This window comes from Pongo abelii, chromosome 9 (genome assembly GCF_028885655.2).
Source record: "Pongo abelii isolate AG06213 chromosome 9, NHGRI_mPonAbe1-v2.0_pri, whole genome shotgun sequence".
Lineage (NCBI taxonomy): Eukaryota > Metazoa > Chordata > Mammalia > Primates > Hominidae > Pongo > Pongo abelii.
Window position 1 is genome coordinate 89081334 of NC_071994.2, and position 20917 is coordinate 89102250.

Consider the following 20917-nt stretch of genomic DNA (forward strand, 5'->3'; position numbering starts at 1 on the left):
TTTTCTAAGAGGAAGAAAGAACACATGCTATTGTTTGCTTTTCTCCAGAGTGTAGGGAGTACTCCATAAGGAACAATCACTTTATTGTCTTATAATAAATCGTGGACACTTGGTATTTACCATATTTCAACAACTGGGGGTAAATCCTCTAGGAGAATCACTCTAAATCCAAGCACTTCACCCTCTGAAAGGCTTGTCATGGGGCAAAAGAAATGGTCCTTTGAATTCACATGTCATATAATCCCCGCCAGAAAAACATGTGTATGGGGAAGGCAGCCTGTGTTCGGTGGAGTTACACGTAAGAAACAGATGTTTTGCTGTATTCTGAGAGATTGTTGGTCATTCCTGAGAAATTGTTGAGAGATTGCATGATCATTTCTGAGCCACGTCTCCTAAGACTTACAGGAGAGCCCCATCTGTAAATCCTAGTAGCAGGCATTTGTGTCTAGACCACAGGAATTCTATCTTCAGGTTCCAACACTGCGGTGTTTGAAACTGAGAAGGTAACTTCATGCTGATAGCATAGTTACCAACCAGATGCTTCAAAGCTGGAGGATCCAACTGAATTGCTTCAAAAGTTTTCTGGTTCCTAGCGCTGCCTAGCAGATGGCAAGTTTGCCCCTGGGAACTTGCTGCTGGGGTGAAGTAATGTCTTTTTGCAGTTACTGTCTCATTGTTTTTAATGAGTGTTGATGTGATGCACAAATGCACCTTATAGAGCCCTGGTCACTCACGGTGGGGATGTGCCTGTTCCTAATCCTTGGGAGGGGCAGTTTTAGGAAATTACAAGGAAGTGAAAATGATTCTTTCTGCCCATCTCTGCTAACAACTAGCAGTGGTTAAGCAGCCTTTGATGAGTCCTTTGGTTACTCAAACAAACCTGGTATGTAGAGAAGGCACTGCCAGAGCCTCATGGCCTTTTTGTACAGGAGTGGTGTACAGTTCAGCAGATAGGCACAGCAAACTCCTCTTCTGCCATTCAGATCAGGGACCTCTGAAATCCAGAGATGGGGCAATTTGGGCCCTGTCTTAGTCTGTTCCTATGGCAGTAACAAAATACCTGAGACTGGGTCATTTATAAAGAACAGGAATATATTTCTTATAGTTCTGGAGGCTGGAAGTCCAAAATCAAGGCACTAGCAGGTTTGGTGTCTTGCAAGGATGTGGTCTCTGCATCCAAAATGGTGCTGTGTTGCTGCATCTGCCAGAGGGCATGCTATGTTCCCACAAGGTGGAAGGAACGGAAAGAGCAAAAAAGGGGCTGAATGCACTCCGTCAAGTCCTTTTATAAGGGTGCTGATCCCATCCATGAGGCAGAGCCTTCATGGCCTAATCAGCTCCTAAAGGCCACACCTCTTGATACTGTTGCACTGTGGATTATGGTTCAACATGAATTCTGGAGGGACATAAACATTCAAACCATCGCAGATCCCTTGTGCCTAGAACTCTGGGGGAAGAGGCTGAACACTCAGCTTCACCTGTCACTCTGAGACTTATCCATCAGAAATGTCAAATCCTGGATATCACCATTCAATAACAGAAATCTCCCTTCCCTTCTTTCTCTGATGTGCAGTAATTCTGCCTGTTAGAATCATCTGGAGAGCTTGTTAAAAATACCAATGTCAGGAGCTCGATCCTAGATATTCAAATTTAACTGATCTGGCGTGGGGCCTGGAAATCCTCTATTTTTTAAAAGTTCCCCAATTGAGGCCAGGTGTGGTGGCTCACGCCTGAGTCCCAGCACTTTGGGAAGCAGAGGCAGGCAGATCACTTGAGGTCAGGAGTTCAAGACCAGCCTGGCCAACATGGTGAAACTCCATCTCTACTAAAAATACAAAAAAAATTAGCCAGGTGTGGTGGCGCACACCTGTAATCCCAGCTACTCAGAGGCCGAGGCATGAGAATCCTTTGAACCTGGGAGGTGGACATTGCAGTGAGCTGAGATCATGCCACTGCACTCCAGCCTGGACAACAGAGTGAGATTCCATCTCCAAAAAAAAAAAAAAAAGTTCCCCAGTTGAGTCTAATGCGCAGCTAACATTAAGAAGCATTGCCCTGGAATCTCATACCTCAGCATAAAGCATAAAATTTCTATCCATCTTTATGCCAGAACAAAAGTTTACATTAGCTGTTCATAACACCAGTGAAAAAATATGATTAATAATAATTGCTTAAATTGTATCCGTGTAGGGTAAATGCACCTGATAGCAATAACTTAAGCATACCCTTAGAATGACCCTGTATGGCAGACACATCTGAATGTGTGTTCCAAACTAGGGAATTCGGGAGTGACCAATGCAGAAATTATTCCTTGTTTATGAAGAACATCTGAGCCCCTGGCCTGACCCATGGAAGTGAAACACAGGCTGTATATGGGATTGAGGCCCTAAGTTTGGGTTAAATGAAGGTTGCCAGGTGGAGGTCATTAGGGGAAGGTGTTAAGTGAAAATGCTATATAAACTGCATGCTGTTTGCAAGTGGTTGCAGTTTCCTGCTCAGCCCAATGCCACTGGGCCATGTGGTTATGTTGTCCAGCCCACCACCACTGGACTTTCTCTTCTGTGTGTAAGCCCTTAATAAAACCCCTTATCTCCTTTGCTGACTCTGGGTCTCTTCTTCAGCCTCTTGAACCTGGTGCTCTCCCTATTAAGGTTAATCAGGGTTCAGAACAACAACCAGTTAGTAATTTATAGTTGGCCGTCTTCAAAATGCCTTTTGGTTTGGTGAGATAAAGTGGCTAACCAGGAGTAAGCAGGTAGTATGTGCCAGGGCTTGGTCTAAAACACCTAATTATTTGAGCTCAACTCCTTCCACTGTTCCATCCCCAGCTCCTCAATTGCCAAGCCTGTTTTCTGTAATCAGACTGAGCCTGTGAGACATTTACAGCCGGCCCTCCACCACTGGACTGAAGCAGAACAGCGAGGTAATTATCTGAATAATTCAGGCAATGGCAGTTTATTTTCCCTAAATTACCTGGATAATTACCTCAAGCCTAATAAGATGGAGAGAAGCCAGAGCCACGTTCTGATGGTTTTATTGCCCCCTCAACAATGCTTTCTTGTTTAAAGGTCCTGACTTAAAGAAATAATTTGTTGAAGCTTGTGTCTTCCTTATTTGCCACAGGATATTCCATAAATCATCTGGGAAAGGTACCAGTGTGTAATTGTCCACCTACTGTGCCTGTTGAAAGCTCCTCCAGGCTGAGGAGAACAGCTGTCCTGGATTCCTGATGTGTTCTCTGAGTTTTGGGGAGTCATTAGCTCAGGTAATGAGGTGACAAAGAGAAAGTCTTTTGGGTGTTAGATTTTTGTTTCTCCTTTTCTTTTTGTGTGCTTTCCCACATTTCCTAAACTAAGCAACCAAACATTTCGCACTACATCTGATATGGTTTGCCTGTGTCCCCATCCAAAATCTCATCTTGAATTGTAATCCCCATAATCCCCACGTGTCAAGGGACCAGGTGGAGGTAATTGAATCATGGGGGCAGTTTCCCCCATGCTGTTCTTGTGATAGTGAGTGAGTTCTCACGAGATCTGATGGTTTTCTAAGTGTTTGGTAGTTCCTCCTGCGTTCATTCTCCTTCCTGCTGCCTTGTGAAAAAGGTGCGCTTCCCCTTTGCCTTCCACCATGACTGGAAGTTTCCTGAGGCCTCCCCAGCCATGCCAAACTGTGAGTTAATTAAACCTCTTTCCTTTATAAATTACCTAGTCTCAAGCAGTTCTTTATAGCTGTGTGAAAACAGACTGATACAACATCCTATTTTCCTGTGCTGATCTGTAAACTTGATCTGTAAAATGGAGCACCTTGTCCAAGAGACAAGACCTGGGCTTTCACATCAAGCCTCATAACCAGAAACTGGGGGACCCAAAGCCAACTAATAGGACAGGAGCTTCCTTGTTCTGCTGCTATCACTATTTGCCTTGTTAAAATGACCAAATGTCTCACAGGAAGAGGTATCTATCTCTTTCCGAAAGAGAATTCCTCCTCTGGGACAGTTGGTCCTCTCTCTGGAGCCTTACTTTATTGTCACTCCCTCTCTTTTCTCTCTCTGCCATCTTTGCTGTGCACTGGCTCCTTCCAGATAGGATTAAGTCTTCTCCATCCCTGTAAGTAGAAAGTGAAGAATTGAATGAGATTGGGCAGGAACTGGCCATGGCTGAGAGTTGATGGAATGACAATATTAGGAGATGGAAAGAAGAAAATAGAGGCCAGAAAATGCAGCCAAGTCAGATACACCAGATCAATGCAGCGATATGGAAGCAAAGGGAGATGAAGTTCCAAATAAACATGATGTGATGGAAAACCATGGGTTTGGAATTGAATCCTGGCTGCTTAGTTCTCTAGCTGTGTGATAATCTTTAAAATTGACATATTAAAACCCACCTCCTAAGTCTTTATAAGATTGAATTACTTGTTGCATGTAAAATTACTTGGATAAATTTTATACTTATTAATTATTAATATTATTATTGCCAAAAAGGGAAATGTAGCCAGCTTTGTTAAATGCTTCCTGGAATCAGAGTGAAAAAGTTACTAGGGGTCTTCTAGTCCTATGTCTGAAAGTTTTGAGACCTCTTCTCATAATAAGGAAAACAATTCACATCGTGATCAAGAATTTACATATATATGTAGTGGGTTGAATATTGTCCCCCAAAATTTATGTCTACACTGACCCTTGGAATGTGGCCTTATCTGGAAATAGGGTCTTTGCAGACAAAATTTAGGTAAAGATCAAGATAAGATCACACTGGGTTAGAATGGGGCCTAAATCCAATGGCTGTGTCCCTATAAGAGACAGAAAAAGGCACAGAGAGAAGATGCTGTGAAGATGAAAACAGAGATTGCAGTTATGCTAACACCAGCCAGGGAATGCCAGGAGTCACTAGAAGTTAGAAGAGTCTGGAAAGCATTCTCCCCTAGAGCTTTCAAAGAGAGCTTAGTCCTGCCATACCTTGATTTCAGACTTCTGGCCTCCAGAAGTATGAGAGAATAAACTTCTAATGTCCTAAGCCACCCAGTTTGTGGTAATGTGTTATGGCAGCCCTAGTAAACTAATACATAAAAGTATCTGAATCCAAAGCTTCACAAATTATACTTACTGTGTGTTATGCACTGTGATAAATCCTATTAATGCTGGCTGTAAACCACTAAATTGATCTCCGACCCACTTATTGGTTGTGAGTCATGATTGGGAGAAACATTGTTCTACTATGTCTCTCATTAAGGATGAATGATGACTGAGAAAAAAAATCTTTGGATTTGGTGATTAAGAGTCAATGCTGGTCCTCATGGAAATAATTAAGGTAGGATGGCAGGAGCTGTCTACTTAGCACAGAGATGTGATCATTATAGATAGGTAGATAGAAATAGATTGATAGATATAGATATATACACGCATTCTGTATTTTGTGCCCAAAATAGCAGTGGCTTAATAGAAGTATATTCTTCTTGTTAAAAAAAAAATTAAATAAAGGTAAATTCTTTACTCTAATACAAATATAAAATGAATACATGTCAAAGATTTTAACCCATTAACTAATGAAGGAACCAGTAAGATATTACTACCAGCTCAAAGGAGAATTTAAAGTACCCCACTTATAGAGGTCAATCAGGTATACTGAAGTGAATTTACAAATAGATGTAAAACTGGCTTTTTCCAAGGGGCAGAAATAGAGAGGGAGTAAAGGGGGGCATCAATTCACTGGACAGAATTTGTCTTCCGTTTTTGTTCGTTTATTTTTGTTTTTGAGATGGAATCTCACTCTGTCGCCCAGGCTGGAGTGCAGTGGCACAATCTTGGCTCACTGCAACCTCCGCCTCCCAGATTCAAGCAATTCTCCTGCCTCAGCCTCCCAAGTAGCTGGGATTACAGACATGCGCCACCATGCCTGGCTAATTTTTGTATTTTTGAGACGAGGTTTCACCATGTTGTCCAAGCTGGTCTCAAACTCCTGACCTCAAGTGATCTGCCCGCCTTGGCCTCCCAAAGTGCTGAGATTACAGGCATGAGCCACTGTGCCCAGCCAGAATTTGTTTGCATACGGAGGAGAAATCATCTTTGCCCTGCTAGCAGTTCTCTACAACTTACAGAGTTGTAAAATAGTTCAAAGACAATGAATGGTAGAGGTAACCTGGCTGGGTAAGCTACTCAGGACACCCAAGAATCTTTTTGTTGCCCATTTCAAAACCCTTTGCAATTTTTCCTGGCACTCTGTTATATAATCACATGAGAGTAAGTATTCTAGAACTCCCGTGGCAGTTCCCAGTGTCAAGGGACCAGTGCCTTCCGTCTTATTGCTTCTCCATTTCTAGGGTGACACTTTCATGTCTGGCAATGTAGGGAAGGAGAGGTAGTAGGAACAGGAAGGGAAAATCAAGCTGAAGAAAGGACTAACCTTTACTGGTCGTTGTCTTTAACTTCAAAGCTCACAGTGCAGATGCCATCCCCTCTATGCAGCCTCACCTAATCACCATAGCTAAAATCTCTTTCTCCCCTAAACTCACATGTCCCTTGATGTATGCCCTTCTTCCTCATCACTATTTGTGTATAGGTCTTATCTCTTCTGTAGGCTCTAAGGTATCTCATTTATGTTTTTAATGCTCATAGATTCTAGTTCACTGCCCTGACCAAAGCTGACATTTTATTCAGTTATTACCTTCCTCTCTATTAAGCTCTCTTCAGGACAAAGCCAAAGAAAGGATCTAGTATTTTTCCTCCCCTTTCAATAACACAGAGAGTTACCAGTACTCTTTCTTTGATGGCATTACAGTGAGACTTCAGATCATGAGTTTGAGAGTTCTGGCTTTTAAGTCGTATTCCATTTTGATATACAGTAACATATAAAGATTTAATCAAATATAAGGATTTAATCAAATAATTAAACATCTATTCTACCCAGGACAGTCTGGTATATTAGAAAGTGAGACAAATTTTGAATACCACAGACCAAGGTACAAATCCTGATCCTGCTACTCACTGACTTCTGTCAGTTCACTTCTGTGAACTTCTGTGAGTCACTTAACTTCTCTGGGCTTCTGCTTTTACATTCACTAAATAAGGATAATAAATCCACCCTGCAAGGTTATGATGACATATGAGCCTATTGTATACACAATGTCTATCATAAATTCAATGGCATTCATTAATATTAGAATACTAAACTGAGAATATCTGGATTTTTTACTGTATGTATCCTTTATCCTTTTTTTTTTTTTTTTTTTTTTTTTGAGATAGGGTCTCACTCTTACCCAGGCTGGAGTACAGTGGTGTGATCTTGGCTCACTGTAGCCTTGACCTCTTGGGCTCAAGTGATCCTCCCACCTCAGCCTCCTGAGTAGCTGGGACCACCAGCACATACTACCATGCCCAGCTAATGTTTATATTTTTTATAGAGATGGGGTTTCACCAGGTTGCCCAGGCTGCTCTCCAACTCCTGGGCTCAAGTGATCGGCCTACTTTGGCCTCCCAAAGTGCTGAGACTACAGGAGTGAACAATAGTAATCTTTTTTAACCAGATGTTTGGTACTATTGTGTAGTTACAGCTATAATTAGCAGAAGGTAAGTCAAATTCATGTCAATTATGGCCAGATATGAAGATGAATTAACAGATGCATCTGATCAGTCCATCCAAAACTTCAGTCAAATTATCAGGAAGTATATAATTTGTATAACACAACTAACTGTTCATCTTTCTGTGAAGTGTACCCACTTCACAGTGGGAACAGGCTTATGGCAGTAGCTGTACAACTTTTAAAATCTGCCTTTGTCTCTTATTTTGAAATGGGGATCTTTTTAAACTCCTTAAAACTTGAAGTAAGTCTCAGAGACCCCAACTAAAACTACCAATTAAGTTTGTGCAGGAAATTTTCTTTTCCAAATGTAATTACAGGGCAGATATTTCAGGATGTATATATGTGATAGTATTTTAATAATTTGTTGAGCCTTAAGGTACAGTATCAAATACTGCTCATTCCTACCAGTTTGGAGGGGAGCGGTGGAAAAATAGGGAAGCAGAATGGAATGACTTATTCAACTTTCCAATTTTTTAATACAGCATTGACCTTTGTAAAACACACACACACACACACACACATATACACATGCACATAAACAAGGACTCCCATTTACCTTATTTTCCATTTTAAATTATAGTACCCAGTCATTCGTCTTTGTCATGATCCACCAAATAGTTTTGTAAGAACGTGTTTCATACAAGCTCTCCTTTCAGCATCAGCCAGGAAGGTTAAGGTTTAGATCCTGCATGATAGAAACCCTTTTTGTAATTCTCCCCCAAACATCTGTTCAGTCACTCATCATTAACATCTGTCACCCATTTCTGGGCTCAACCCAGACAAAGCTATGTTTTTCTGTTTTTCTAACAAACTCCATTTCAAATTGTTACCAAGTGATTCCTACTCGGACTAATCTTACACAAGGATTGAGAAGATGTCTTCTTGGATCAAATTCATCTTCCACTAATGCAGCATCTACCCTGAAGCCTTGGTAAAAGCCCAGTGGCTCAGAGGAAGGGAAATTCCTCATAACATGCTAACAATTTCCTGCCTGGAATTGTTACATTGAAAACTTCTAATTCTCTTTAACTTTCCAGGGTTAACAAAATGCCATCCTATACATCTTATACATATGTATACCTTTAACTTCAGCCCATCATTTACCCTATACAAGCCCCAGCAGGGCTGCTTTGCAAACCAGCTGAAATAAGAACGTAAGAAATGATTTTTTTAATACTTGGCCCAATTATTTGCATAAAATGGCTAATAAATATTGGTTCATTTGGAAAGGCAATGCAATGTTTAAATATATGCAGAGAGACCTGAATTGAGATCTTGGAAAATCACCTCTAAGTCAGGTAACCTTGGATACTTTAGTTAATGGCCCTGGGCCCTCATCTACTTAAAGGAAAAATGGATTCCTTATAGAATTAAAGAGTTAAAAGGACTGTTGCACATAAAGTGCTTTTTTTATTTTAAATTGCTTAGATAGAGACAGGGTCTCACTATATTGCCCAGGCTGGTCTGAAACTCCTGGCCTCAAGCAATCCTCCCAACTTGGCCTACTCTCAACGTGCTGGAATTATAGGAGTGAGCCACCATGCCTGGCCAACATAAAGTACTTGACACAGTGCCTGGCACACAGTAAACAACTCAGTCTATAGTAACTCTTTATTTATTTACTTATTTGAGATACAAAGTCTTGCTCTGTCACTCAGGTTGGAGTGCAGTGTCACAATCATATCTCACTGCAGCCTCAAATTCCTGGGCTCAAGTAATCCTCCTGCCTCAGCCTCCTGAGTGGCTAGAATTATAAGTGTGCACCCCTGGCTAGTTTTTTTTTGTTTGTTTGTTATAAATACTGGGTCTTGCTGTTGCCCAGGCTAGTTTCAAACTCCTGGCCTCAAGTGATCCTCCTACCCTGGGCTTTGGTTGCTGGCCAGTTTATGGTAACTCTTGCCATCATCATCTTCAAAGAAGAAAAAGAGCAGAATGGCTTTACCTTGCTCTTTGTGCTCAGCATCTCCTTTTTCTTATTTCTGTTTACCCAGTGTTTACTGAGAGCCTCTTATGGGCTAAAAACTGTGCCAAATAACATGAAAGAGGCAAATTCCTTGTCCTCAAGGAGCTCTCCTTGGAGAAGATAGATATATCTAGACTCTACTTCAAATCAGATGCTAGTAAGTGCTATAAATTTAAAAGTAACATTCCCCGCAGATTACTTGAGGATGTTTTAACACCAAATCTCTGATTTTCTTATTAGAAGTCTTTAATTGGAGGCTCCTCTTACACAGTAAGTTTAGGAATTTAAACCCCAGAGCAGATATTTCATTTTGATGAGAACCTAATGGTTATAATCTAGGTCAATGTTTATAATGTCAATAGTGCAGTGAGGAGGAGAAGGGTTTTCACCTCTATTTCCATGGATTTTAAAAACAATCATAGTGAAGAAGGCCCCCAAAACTGAACCAGATAGGACAAGTGAATTATTATAGCTTATTTATTTCCTTCAAGAAATATAGTATAAAAAGTGTTTCGGAAAGCTCCCATAACCTATTAGAGTCTATTTGATATATAAGGATGCTAAATATTAATATCGATATTTTTTGTTGAGGATCAGAATGCCAAGGACTCATTTTCTATTGAATGTAGTCAATAAGGAAGCAGTTTCTTTGAGAATTCCGTCATGACCATAGCTATTTGTCCCTTTCCTCATTGTCTGGGGAAAGGACAAATGAAGCAGAGCACCTTTCAGAGCTACAGTTCTCTGCTGTTGTTCCTTAATGGGTCCCTGTCCTTGGGGCATATGTCTTGTGAATAAAATATGTGTCACACTGAAGATGTGATAAATGAGCTGAGACCACACAAAGAAACTGACTCCATTGGCAGAGGGGGATGGGGTGAGCAGAGGCTTTCCAGGCAGAGGGAATTGCATGCGGTGTGCATATCACTTCTCTGAACCTTCATTTCCTGGCCTCTACATGGAGAAAACAAGGCACACCTCTCTGGGTCCCCAGAAGCACTTATATATATTGTCTGGTAGTCATGGGCACTCATCTATGTTAATTTATTTGTGGCACAGAGTTACTGGACTAGGTAGTAATCAGAAACCAAGCCCAGGTATTCTGAGCACTAGGTCATGCAGGTTCCAGGGCATCACTCTACTTCCAGGCACACCCAGCAGACAAAGTGTATGTGCAAGTCTCAGCTGACCTGCCACCATGTTCTTAGGGTAAAGTTGGGAAGTATTTGTCCCACAACCTTCAAACCCCACCTGCTTCAACAAACCCTGGCCTGGCCAGCATGCATTCCTGTGCTGATCCCTTCCCCAACCCCACACCCCACTCATGGTGCACTGGTAGGGGAGAATCAAGCTAACTCTTAACAAGTCAAGAAAAGAATACTACCCCAGCCAGGCATGGCTTCTCACACCTGTAATACCAGAACTTTGGGAGGCTGAAGGGGGCAGATTGCATAAGCTAAGGAGTTTGAGACCAGCCTGGGCAACATGGCAAAACCCCATCTCTACAAAACATACAAAAATTAGCCAGGTATGGCAGCTCGCACCTGTAGTCCCAGCTACTTGGAAGGCTGAGGCGGGAGGATCACCTGAGACTGTGAGGTCGAGGTGGCAGTGAGCTGAGATCATGCTACTGTACTCCAGCCTGGGCAACAAAGTGAGACCCCGTTTCTTTCTTTTTTTTTTGAGACGGAGTCTTGCTCTGTCGCCCAGGCTGGCATGCAGTGGCACGATCTTGGCTCACTACAAGCTCTGCCTCCCAGGTTCACACCATTCTCTTGCCTCAGCCTCCCGAGTCGCTGGGACTATAGGCACCCGCCACCATGACTGGCTAATTTTTTTCTATTTTTCAGTAGAGACGGGGTTTCACCATGTTAACCAGGATGATCTCGATCTCCTGACCTCGTGATCCACCTGCCTCGGCCTCCCAAAGTGCTGGGATTACAGGCATGAGCCACCAAGTCTGGCCGCAAGACCCCATTTCTTAAAAAAAAAAAAATACTACCCCAAGGGAGGCCTCAGCCGTGAAGTAAATTGGGAAGAGAAACACATAAGTGACAAGTGACACTTAAAAGGCTAGATTTTTAAAAGATATTTTTAGTTGTCTTTAAAAAAAAAAAAATCCAAAGGCAAATCCGATAACCAAAGAATGCGTGGTCTATGATGGAGGGAAGTAGGAAATTGAGTTAGATGAGGGAAGGAGCTGACTAAATGCCTCTTTGAAAATAGAGATGTTTCCAAGTCAATGGACCCGAAGGACATGTTTCCTGAGATACTTAATGCCAAATGTGTTCTTTTCACTTAAGACTGGTATCTTGTTCTCTAAGTTGTTGAGATCTTTAATACTTGATTTATTATTTCCTCCTCAATGCTTTCCTCTCCTGTAATTGTAGACACTTTGTACTTGGTTTCAAGTTCTGTAAACTGCATTCTGCCTCCCAGGCAGGACATTTGGGGAGGCAGGAGGAGGAAGTGGCTTGCATGTGCCCATACGCTCAGGCTCTGTGCCCACCTTGCAATATGCATTTGATGACTCAGGCTGCATACTGTTTTTCTTAAATGCATATCTGATCCATTCTGCACACAGAATTCACAGATATTTTGTAATGTAAGCAGACATACTGCTTTTCTGCTTGCCACCTGCCTATGACTTCCCACTGTACCCAAAATGAAATCCACACTCTTTACCAGGTGCTACAGGGCCCTACATGGTCTGGCTCTGAGCCACCTCACCATGCTCATTTTGTGCCACTCTTCCCCACTATGACTATGGCACACCTGTGTTTGCCTCTGACAGTGTATAGGCAGCAGCCTCTTCTTTTCAGCTTAGAGTCTACACATATGCTGCTCCCTCTCCCTGGAATCTTTCTCAGACTCTGCCTGGCTAGTGCCCACTCCTTCAAATTTCAGCATTATTGTCTCTCTCTCTCTCTTTTTTTTTTAAGAGACAGAGTTTCACTCTTATCACCCAGGCTGGAGTGCAGTGAGGCGATCTCAGCTCACTGCAACCTCTGCCTCCCAGGTTCAAGTGATTCTCCTGCCTCAACCTCCCAAGTAGCTACGACTACAGGCACCCACCACCACGCCTAGCACTTTTGTATTTTTAGTAGAGATGGGGTTTCACCATGTTGGCCAGGCTGGTCTCGAACTCCTGACCTCAGGTGGTCCACCCACCTCAGCCTCCCAGAGTGCTGGGATTACAGGCATGAGCCACCATACCCGGCCTATCGTCTCTTTCTTAAAGAGGTCTTCCCTGTCTCCCAATCCAAATTAGGTCCACCACTATTGTGCATTCATAACAGCCTAGTCTTTTCCTTATTAACACTTGTTATTTGTGAGGTTATTTGCCAAATGTCTGACACCCTACACCTGATGGAGAGTAAACCTCATGGGGACATTGACCAATATGCACCTATTTTATGTACATCATATACCAAGAACCAAACACAGCTCTTGTCCCAGCAGAGTGCATGATAAATGTTTAGAGAATAAATGAGTGGCTGGCTTGAACAAAACTACCATCTTTTCTATTCCTGCTGTCGGAACTGAAAGAGTAGAGGTGGCCTGTATACCTCATCTCACAACAGAATACCAAATTATTAAAAGTGCCTGAAACCGAATTGAATTACAGTCAAAATGGTAGGTTGACTGTCTTCTCCTTCTAGCCAAGGAAATGCTAAAAAGGGAGGTCACTGGTCTAAAAAGTTATAAAGGACTTTGAGGGAAAGAAGGTGCATTTATCAAAACCAGGAAGCCTCTAATTCAAAGTCTCTTGAGAGGGCCGATCACCTACATATATAGTCATACAGTCATTCACATAAATGCCAAAATGTCAGAATTTAAAGCTGGCATTTGGAAGGGAAGTAGCTGTACCTCCAGAGAAACCTGGACCCTACAGACCTTGCTCACATAGTGCAGTATTTTCCAGTGTTATCCTGAGAAGCCCAGCTGTTCCCATAACTAAAGGCAATTTCCAGTCATTCCTTCGGTTTTCCACTAATTATACATTATTATCGTAATGGTATAGCATGTCAAGCCATGGTCATTTATGAAAACCAGGGTACTTCTGGGGGAAAATAGATAAAAAGGAAACTCATGTCTCTGTCTCTACTGAACCAGGCATGGGTGATCCTTCAAGGTAGAAACTGGGTGTTGCTCATCTTTGCTTACCTGGAGCCTAGAATGGTGCTGAGCACAGAGTAGATTGTCAATTCGTGTCTACTGAATGTCTACATAGATGATGGATAGATGGGAGTGTGTCTAAGCAATTTCTGGAGTTTTCTTTCACTGAAATAAAGTTGACCCTTGGAATATTCATTTAGGAAGACTATGTACTTATAAACTGACCCACCTGTGCTCAGAACCTATAGGGACATTCTCTACAACCCCTCCCCTAAAACCTTATCTATTTGCTCCCAATTTCTACTGCTCTATTTAGACTCAGCACGTCTTCTGACCTTTGGCAATATCTCCCAGCTGGAGTCTTCTCTCTCCTTAGACTGGGCATTGGTACTTAATTTTTTTCTTTCTTAAGACCTGTTACTCAGCTTATCTCATTCTTATCTTTGGATGACCTAGATAAGGGTCCTCACTCAAGCTTCAGCCACTTCAGGTGTACCCGGCTTTCTGTCAGCCCAAGCCTTCTGAAACAGATTTTAAAGAGAGATGCCCTAGAAATTGGATAATTGGTGAGCTGCCACCAGATAACAGCTAACAGGCATGATATCATACATCTAGCTGTCAAACTACTTCCAGATGTGGATAACTGAGGAGAAAAGATTAGTGTACATGATGCTACTACCTATGTCTTTTCTAGAAAGACAGTTTAAAAAAAAATCCAAAGCAAGATTTAAACAACATGACATCAAGACACAGATTGGTGCTTAATTTTTCTGCTCTCTGCTAATTCCACACTGCTTCATTCAGCTACTTTATGTTTTCAAGCCTGAATTGAAAATATCTTCCCTTCTTCCCAAGGATCAAAGATGAATATAATCGTAGTTAAGATCTTGGATTGTGGAGTCTGGAAGGCCAGTGTGGAAATTCTGAGTCTACCGCTAAGTAGCATGGGCAAGCTATCTAACCTCTTCAAGCCTTAGTGTTCTTCTTTACAAAATATGAAAAATAACAGCACAGAGGGAAATTGCTCACTGGAATGTCCCGGACCTCACCTGTCCTGGATGAATGATATTTCCAACATTTAGATATCTTCAAAAGAACTTTTCCTGCTACCATTTGATCCAGGTCTTGCATCTTCTGGATATATTTTTTCCTTCTTTCCTTCCTTCCAACCTTTTTTCTTTCCCCTCCCCACTGCCCTTTGTTTATCTGTATGTTCTTACCTACTACATGGATTAGGGATGGATATCTAATGTCAATTTCCACAATCACAGTTAAAAGGTATAAAAAATATGATATCCAACAAAATATAAACAAACAGTAATCATCCCACCTTCTGTTTTACAAGATGCAGGTCACAAGGTCACTGCAATCATGCATAATGGTTCATACCCCACTAGCGATGTATGGGCTGAGCCTCTGGCATGCCCACTGGTCATTTACAACCCAGCCCTATACAGTACCACAACACCAAGTTGTTCCTTAAGTATTATAATTTTTAACATACAATCTTTTTTTTTTTTTTTTTGAGATGGAGTCTTGCTCTGTTGCCCAGGCTCGAGTGCAGTGGTGTGATCTCGGCTCACTGCAACCTCCACCTCCTGGGTTTACCCCATTCTCCTGCCTCAGCCTCCTGAGTAGCTGGGACTACAGGCACCCACCACCATGCCGGGCTAATTTTTTTGTATTTTTAGTAGAGTTGGGGTTTCACCGTGTTAGCCAAGATGGTCTTGATCTCCTGACCTCATGATCCACCTGCCTCAGCCTCCCAAAGTGCTGGGATTACAGACGTGCGCCACCACGCCCGGACTATATATAATCTTTTAAAATCTTTTTGAAAAATTAAAGTGCTTACTTCCAGACCCCTGGGTAAGTAACTTATTTATTTTACCTCCCTCATGACCTTGAAGTGAGGATTAAGAGAGATGAAGTGTATAAACCATCTGGTGTATGAACTGGCATAGGCAGGGTAAGCAATAATTTAGAATGTGCTGAAATGGGGCTGTTCAAATTGGTAGCTTTTGCTTCTGAAGGCTTTTTCTAATAGCTTCAGAGAAAAATAAATCTAAAACCTTCTCACTATGGCTGGAATGAGGTAAATCAGGGATAGCATATAGGTCTGAACATGCACACTCACTCTACAGTCACCTGGAGCACAAATAAAGCTTCAGGAAAGAGTTCTGTGCTCAATCAGCACTGGCCACTGTGGACCCAGGTTGAAGGAATGACAACATGGGTGCTGTGTATTTGCTGTCCTTGCTGTTGTGATAAGCACATAGGACTGCCAGTTAGAAAACCTGGATTTTAGTCCTGCCCCACCTAGACACATCACCTCCAGCAAATCACCCAAGTCAAGACTGATTTCCTCATCTGCTTCCGTCCCCGTCTTGCATGTTGTATCCTAGTAATCATAAACTGCTTGTGGTTCTAGCAGTTTAGTCCCTTGGCTTTCCTTTGCCTGGAGTACCCATCTTATCCTTCTAACTCCCACAAGTCTTACCCTTCAGCTCCTAGCTCAAGCAGTGCCTTTCCCAGGAAGCCTTTCTCAACTCCCAGGTGGTGCTATGTACCCCAACTCTAAATGCCCACCCACCTGAGCATTATTCCTCTATTCCATGGGCTAGCAAACTTTTTCTGTAAATGTTCAATAGTCAATATTTTAGGCTCTGTAGGCCAGATAGCCTCTGTCACAACTATTATACTAAACTCTGCCATTGTAGCACAAAAGTGTCCGTGGACAACATATAAATAAATGAGTATAGCTGTGTCCCAGTAAAACTTAACCATTGGGCCAGACATAGTGGCTCATGCCTGTAATCCCAGCATCTTGGGAGGCTGAGGTAGGAGGATCACTTGAGGCCAAAAGTTTAAGACTAGCCTGAGCAACATATTGAGATCCATTTCCACCAAAAAAAAAAAAAGTTTTAATTAGCAGGGCCTGGTGGTGCATACCTGTAGTCCCAACGACTCGGGAGGCTGAGATGGGAAGATCCTTTGAGCCTGAGTGTTAGAGGCTGCAGTGAGCTATGGTTATACCACTGTACTTCAGTCTGGGGGACAGAGTTAGACCCTGTTTCAAAACAACAACAAAACAAGAACAAAACAAAAAAAAACCATTTATTTTCAAAAACAGATGTTGGGCTTCATCTACCCTATCAGGTAACATGTCATACCGAAATGATCCATGTGGATATCTTTCTTTTTCACTAGACTGTGCTAAAGGCAGAGATAGGCCTTACTTTTCTTTGTACCTCTAATATTCAGCGCATAGTGGCTATTCAATAACGGAAGTAACAATGCTGGAAAATTGAATAATAATCTCTTTCTGGCTATTCCACAGGGCTATGGGTTTGAAGCATGATAAAGCATGTGAAAGCCCAGGACAGTGATAACGCACCATTTAAATGTACGGTGCTCTTCCTACAGGTACATCATTGATACTCTTGCTCTAGCCTCTTCAGGAGGTGGAGAGTCATATATGAATCTGTTATTTGCTGCCACAAGCAGACACAAAATAAAACCCCAGCTAAAAACCTCACTCCTTTCAGATTCAACTTATAAGAAATGAATCATTAGGTCATATGCTGAGTTGAAGCATATTAAACCACCCAGAAGTCCTGAAGCTACCCTGAAAGGCATAAAAAGCCTCGCAATGTCTGCCTCCCTTTCTTTAAGGTTTTCTTTAACAAATTCCTTCACACTTTTCCAGAAAGTGACAACATTTACATCTGTTGAGTTTGCTGTCAAGCTTAATAGAAGGCAGGAATAGATGTCTGAGACCCCAAGGTGTGGACCCAGAACTCAGAGAAGTCCCACTCAGCTGGGGTTTCTGCTCACTATGCAATGCTGCTCTTACCTGAAAACATGATCCCTTTGCACCAACCCGCTGTGACCAACACAACGGTGAAAATTCTGTACAGATGTGAATAAATGGAGTGAACAAGGAAGGTGAGGATGAAAGATGAGATCTCCTGATCTTGCTGGTGCCCTCGGCCCATCCCCACTGATGACATTCATTCACTCATTCATTCAACAATTATCTTGAGAGCCTACTCCAAGCCAAATTGTGCTGAGAATTCATTGCCTTTGTAGAGAGAACAAGGCACCACTGGGATTTCTCAGGTGCACTGTTGCCTTGCAGGGAAGGGCCAGGGCCTGGCGGGGCCGGGGGGCGGGGGCAAGAGGAAAGCTAATACCTCTAATATTACCTGCCAGTCAGAAGGCCACACCGGGATTGGAAGGGGAAGGGTTCCCGGGCCTTCCTCCACCCTTGTGCGAGGAAACCAAACCTCGCAGCTATTGTTTTCATCGAAGCCCTAAGCCATGGGCTCGGCTGCGGCCTCTCAAAGGCCCCCACCAGCGCCACCCTCAGCTCTTCGCCCAGGATCCCCCTGAGGCTGCGCCCTCCGCCTGGTACTCTTCTGCGCCCAGCTGCCCGCCCCTGCGCCACCCCGAGGCACCTTAGGGGCTAGAAGCTGGCTCGGCGAGGTTGTAGCTGGGACCACGAGGTTGCCCACCCCTGTAATCAGCCCCGCAGTGCCTCGCCAACTCCGGAAGATTTCAAGGAGTTGTGTCCGATAGTTTGCCACGAATCTCCAAACGCTGAACTAACCACTTTCCTCCATGCCCTGCATTTCCCAGAGGGAGAGCTGAGATCCAGGGACAGCACTGCTGCCCAAAATAACACTGCTGGTTAGTGGCACAATGAGGCCCAAACCCAAGGTCCTCTATCACTAGCGCTAATGACAACAAAAGCAATGTGTATTTAGGGAGCGCTTGCCATATGCTAGGCCCTGTGAACATTTTAGGTACCTTATTTCATTCATTCATTCTCAGCCACAACCAGAGATGGCATTTGTATCTCTATATAAATTAAGGCACCGAGAAATTAAACAGTGCCTGAAAAGCAATGAGCAGTAAGTAGCAGGGCGAGGTTTCCATCCACTGTACCCAGTAATAGATTCCGGCTGATGTCAGGGAGCTCATTCTCTGTCGCGTGCCTACCTGGCTTTTACAAACTTTGGTATACTTTAAGATGCCTAAAAGGAATGGGCTGCATCGTTTTTATTTGTGTACATCCAGGGGACAGAATACCATTGCTGGCCTAAACTGGGCCCAATTAATGATTTTTTTGGTCTTGCTATTCGCATAAAACATGAATAAAAACATCTTGTAGTATATAAACATACATGTATATTTTTGTATTGTATATACTTTTTGTTATATAGATTGACTGATGGATAATGTTGTACTTATGCCTAGAAAGAAAAACTGTTCGCTGCAGCATCCTCATGCATAACACTGAACCTGGCACTTCTAAGTGTATAATAAATGTTTATTGAACAAATTAATGATTTTTTTTTTCAATCAAAATGTTAGCAGTGGTGTTAGGGAAATTGTCATTTAAAAAATACTTTTCTATAGGGAACTTTTTAAAAATTGTGGTAAGAGCACTTAACATGAGATCTATCCTCTTAACAATTTTTTGTTTTTTTTGAGACAGGGTACCACTCTGTCACCCAGGCTAGAGCACACTGTGCCATCATGGCTCCCTGCAGCCTCTTGGGCTCTAGCAGTCCTCCCATCTTAGCCTCCCGAGTAGCTGAGACTACAGGTGTACACTACCATGCCCAGATAATTTTTGTATTTTTCGTAGAGACAGAGTCCCTCTATGTTGCCCAGGCTGGTCTCAAGCTCCTGGGCTGAAGGGATCCGCCTGCCTTAACCTCCCAAAATGCTGGGATTTCAGGTCTGAGCCACCACGCTGGCCTTAACAAATTTTCAAGGGCTCAGTGCTGTATTTTTAACTGTAAGTACAATGTTGTAGAGCAGTTCTCTAGAACTTATTCAGCTGCATAACTGAAACTTTATACCCAGTTGAATAGCAACTCTATTTTTTCCTCCCCGCAGTGCGTGGCAACCACCATCTACTCTCTGCTCCTACAAGTTTAACTATCTCAGATTCCTCGTCAGTGGGAATCATGCAGTAGTTGTCCTGTGACTGGCTTATGTCACTTAGCATAATGTCCTCAAGATTAATTCATGTTGTTGCATATGGCAGGATTTCCTTCCTTTTTAAGGCTGAAAAATATCCCATTGTATGTATATGACACATTTTCTTTATCTACAGACATTTAGGTTGTTTCCACATGTCAGCTATTGTGAATAATGCTGCAATGAACATGGGAGTGCAAGATCCTGATTTCAATTCTTTTTAATAAATACCCAGAAGTGGGATTACTGGATCACATGGTAATTCTATTTTTAATTTTTTAAGGAAACTCCATACTGTTTTCCATAGCAGCTTCACCATTTTGCATTCTCACCAACAGTGTACAAGGAAACACATATTTTTAATAATCAAAATATGTACCTATCTATAATTTTGGCCTTTTGGAAAACAAGTCCAAAGTCACAGGAGTTCATGAAGGTGTTCACAGTCTTGAGCCAGTTTACGCCTACAGATTGATCCTAGGGAGGAACAGGAGGAAATAAGAAATGTCCTTGGGCTGTCCCAGAAACACACTGCTTCCTTGCAGCTACTTCCTGGGACTCACTGGTCCAGTGTGAGGGAAGCAACTGGATAAATGATGCTAGTTCAACACTGTGGGATACTGTGTAGCTACTCAATAATAATAATTACAGAAACTTTGTGGTCCATATAATCTGTAGAAACATGGAAAATGTTTACTAGGTAATGTTAACTGAAAAATATCAGACGTGAAACTGGTGTGAGGGGGGTGGGGTTTATATAATTCATTGTTATTTTCATTTTCAACTATTTTAATGGTTTCTATCCTTGTTCATCAGAGTGTGGCCCACTCAAGCAGCAGCAATATCAGCTAGGTTCTCCCTGGAGCTTGTTAGAAATGCAGAATTTTTAGCCCCACTCCAGATCTACCAAACCAATATTTGCATTTTATCAAGATTCCCAAGTGATTTGTATGTGCCTTATGGCTTATGTTATCTTTTTTTTTTTTTAATGTATTTGTTGAAGGAGCTCCTTAATTTGGTCTTCAAGCAATCTACAGTTGAGGAGATAAGATTTGAGTTAAGTGACTTAACCAGAATTGTGCACCATGTAATGTCAGCTGTCAAGCCCAAGTCCCCTGATTCTGAGGCTACAGCTAAATTCAGGCTAGCCACAGCCTGCCTGGCCTTGTGTTTCTGTGCCAGGCCTTCCTCCATATGGCCTGAGGTGGCCCACCCACTGTTACCTTCCTTAGGCTAAACAGCATGGACAGTGACTACCATCAACAAGGGCCC

At 42.4% G+C, this 20917-nt stretch overlaps 1 long non-coding RNA gene across 2 annotated transcripts in view; it reads left to right on the top strand.

Annotated features, from left to right (window-relative positions):
- Positions 1 to 19625: 19625 nt before the first annotated feature.
- The window catches only part of LOC134762105 (uncharacterized), a 43979-nt gene continuing 42687 nt past the window's right edge, over positions 19626 to 20917 (top strand). The window contains exon 1 of one of the 2 annotated variants that reach the window (XR_010141746.1): positions 19626 to 19903. This is a non-coding gene — a long non-coding RNA (uncharacterized LOC134762105). The remainder of the gene's footprint in view (positions 19904 to 20917) is intronic. The other variant, XR_010141747.1, reaches the window with a different exon arrangement.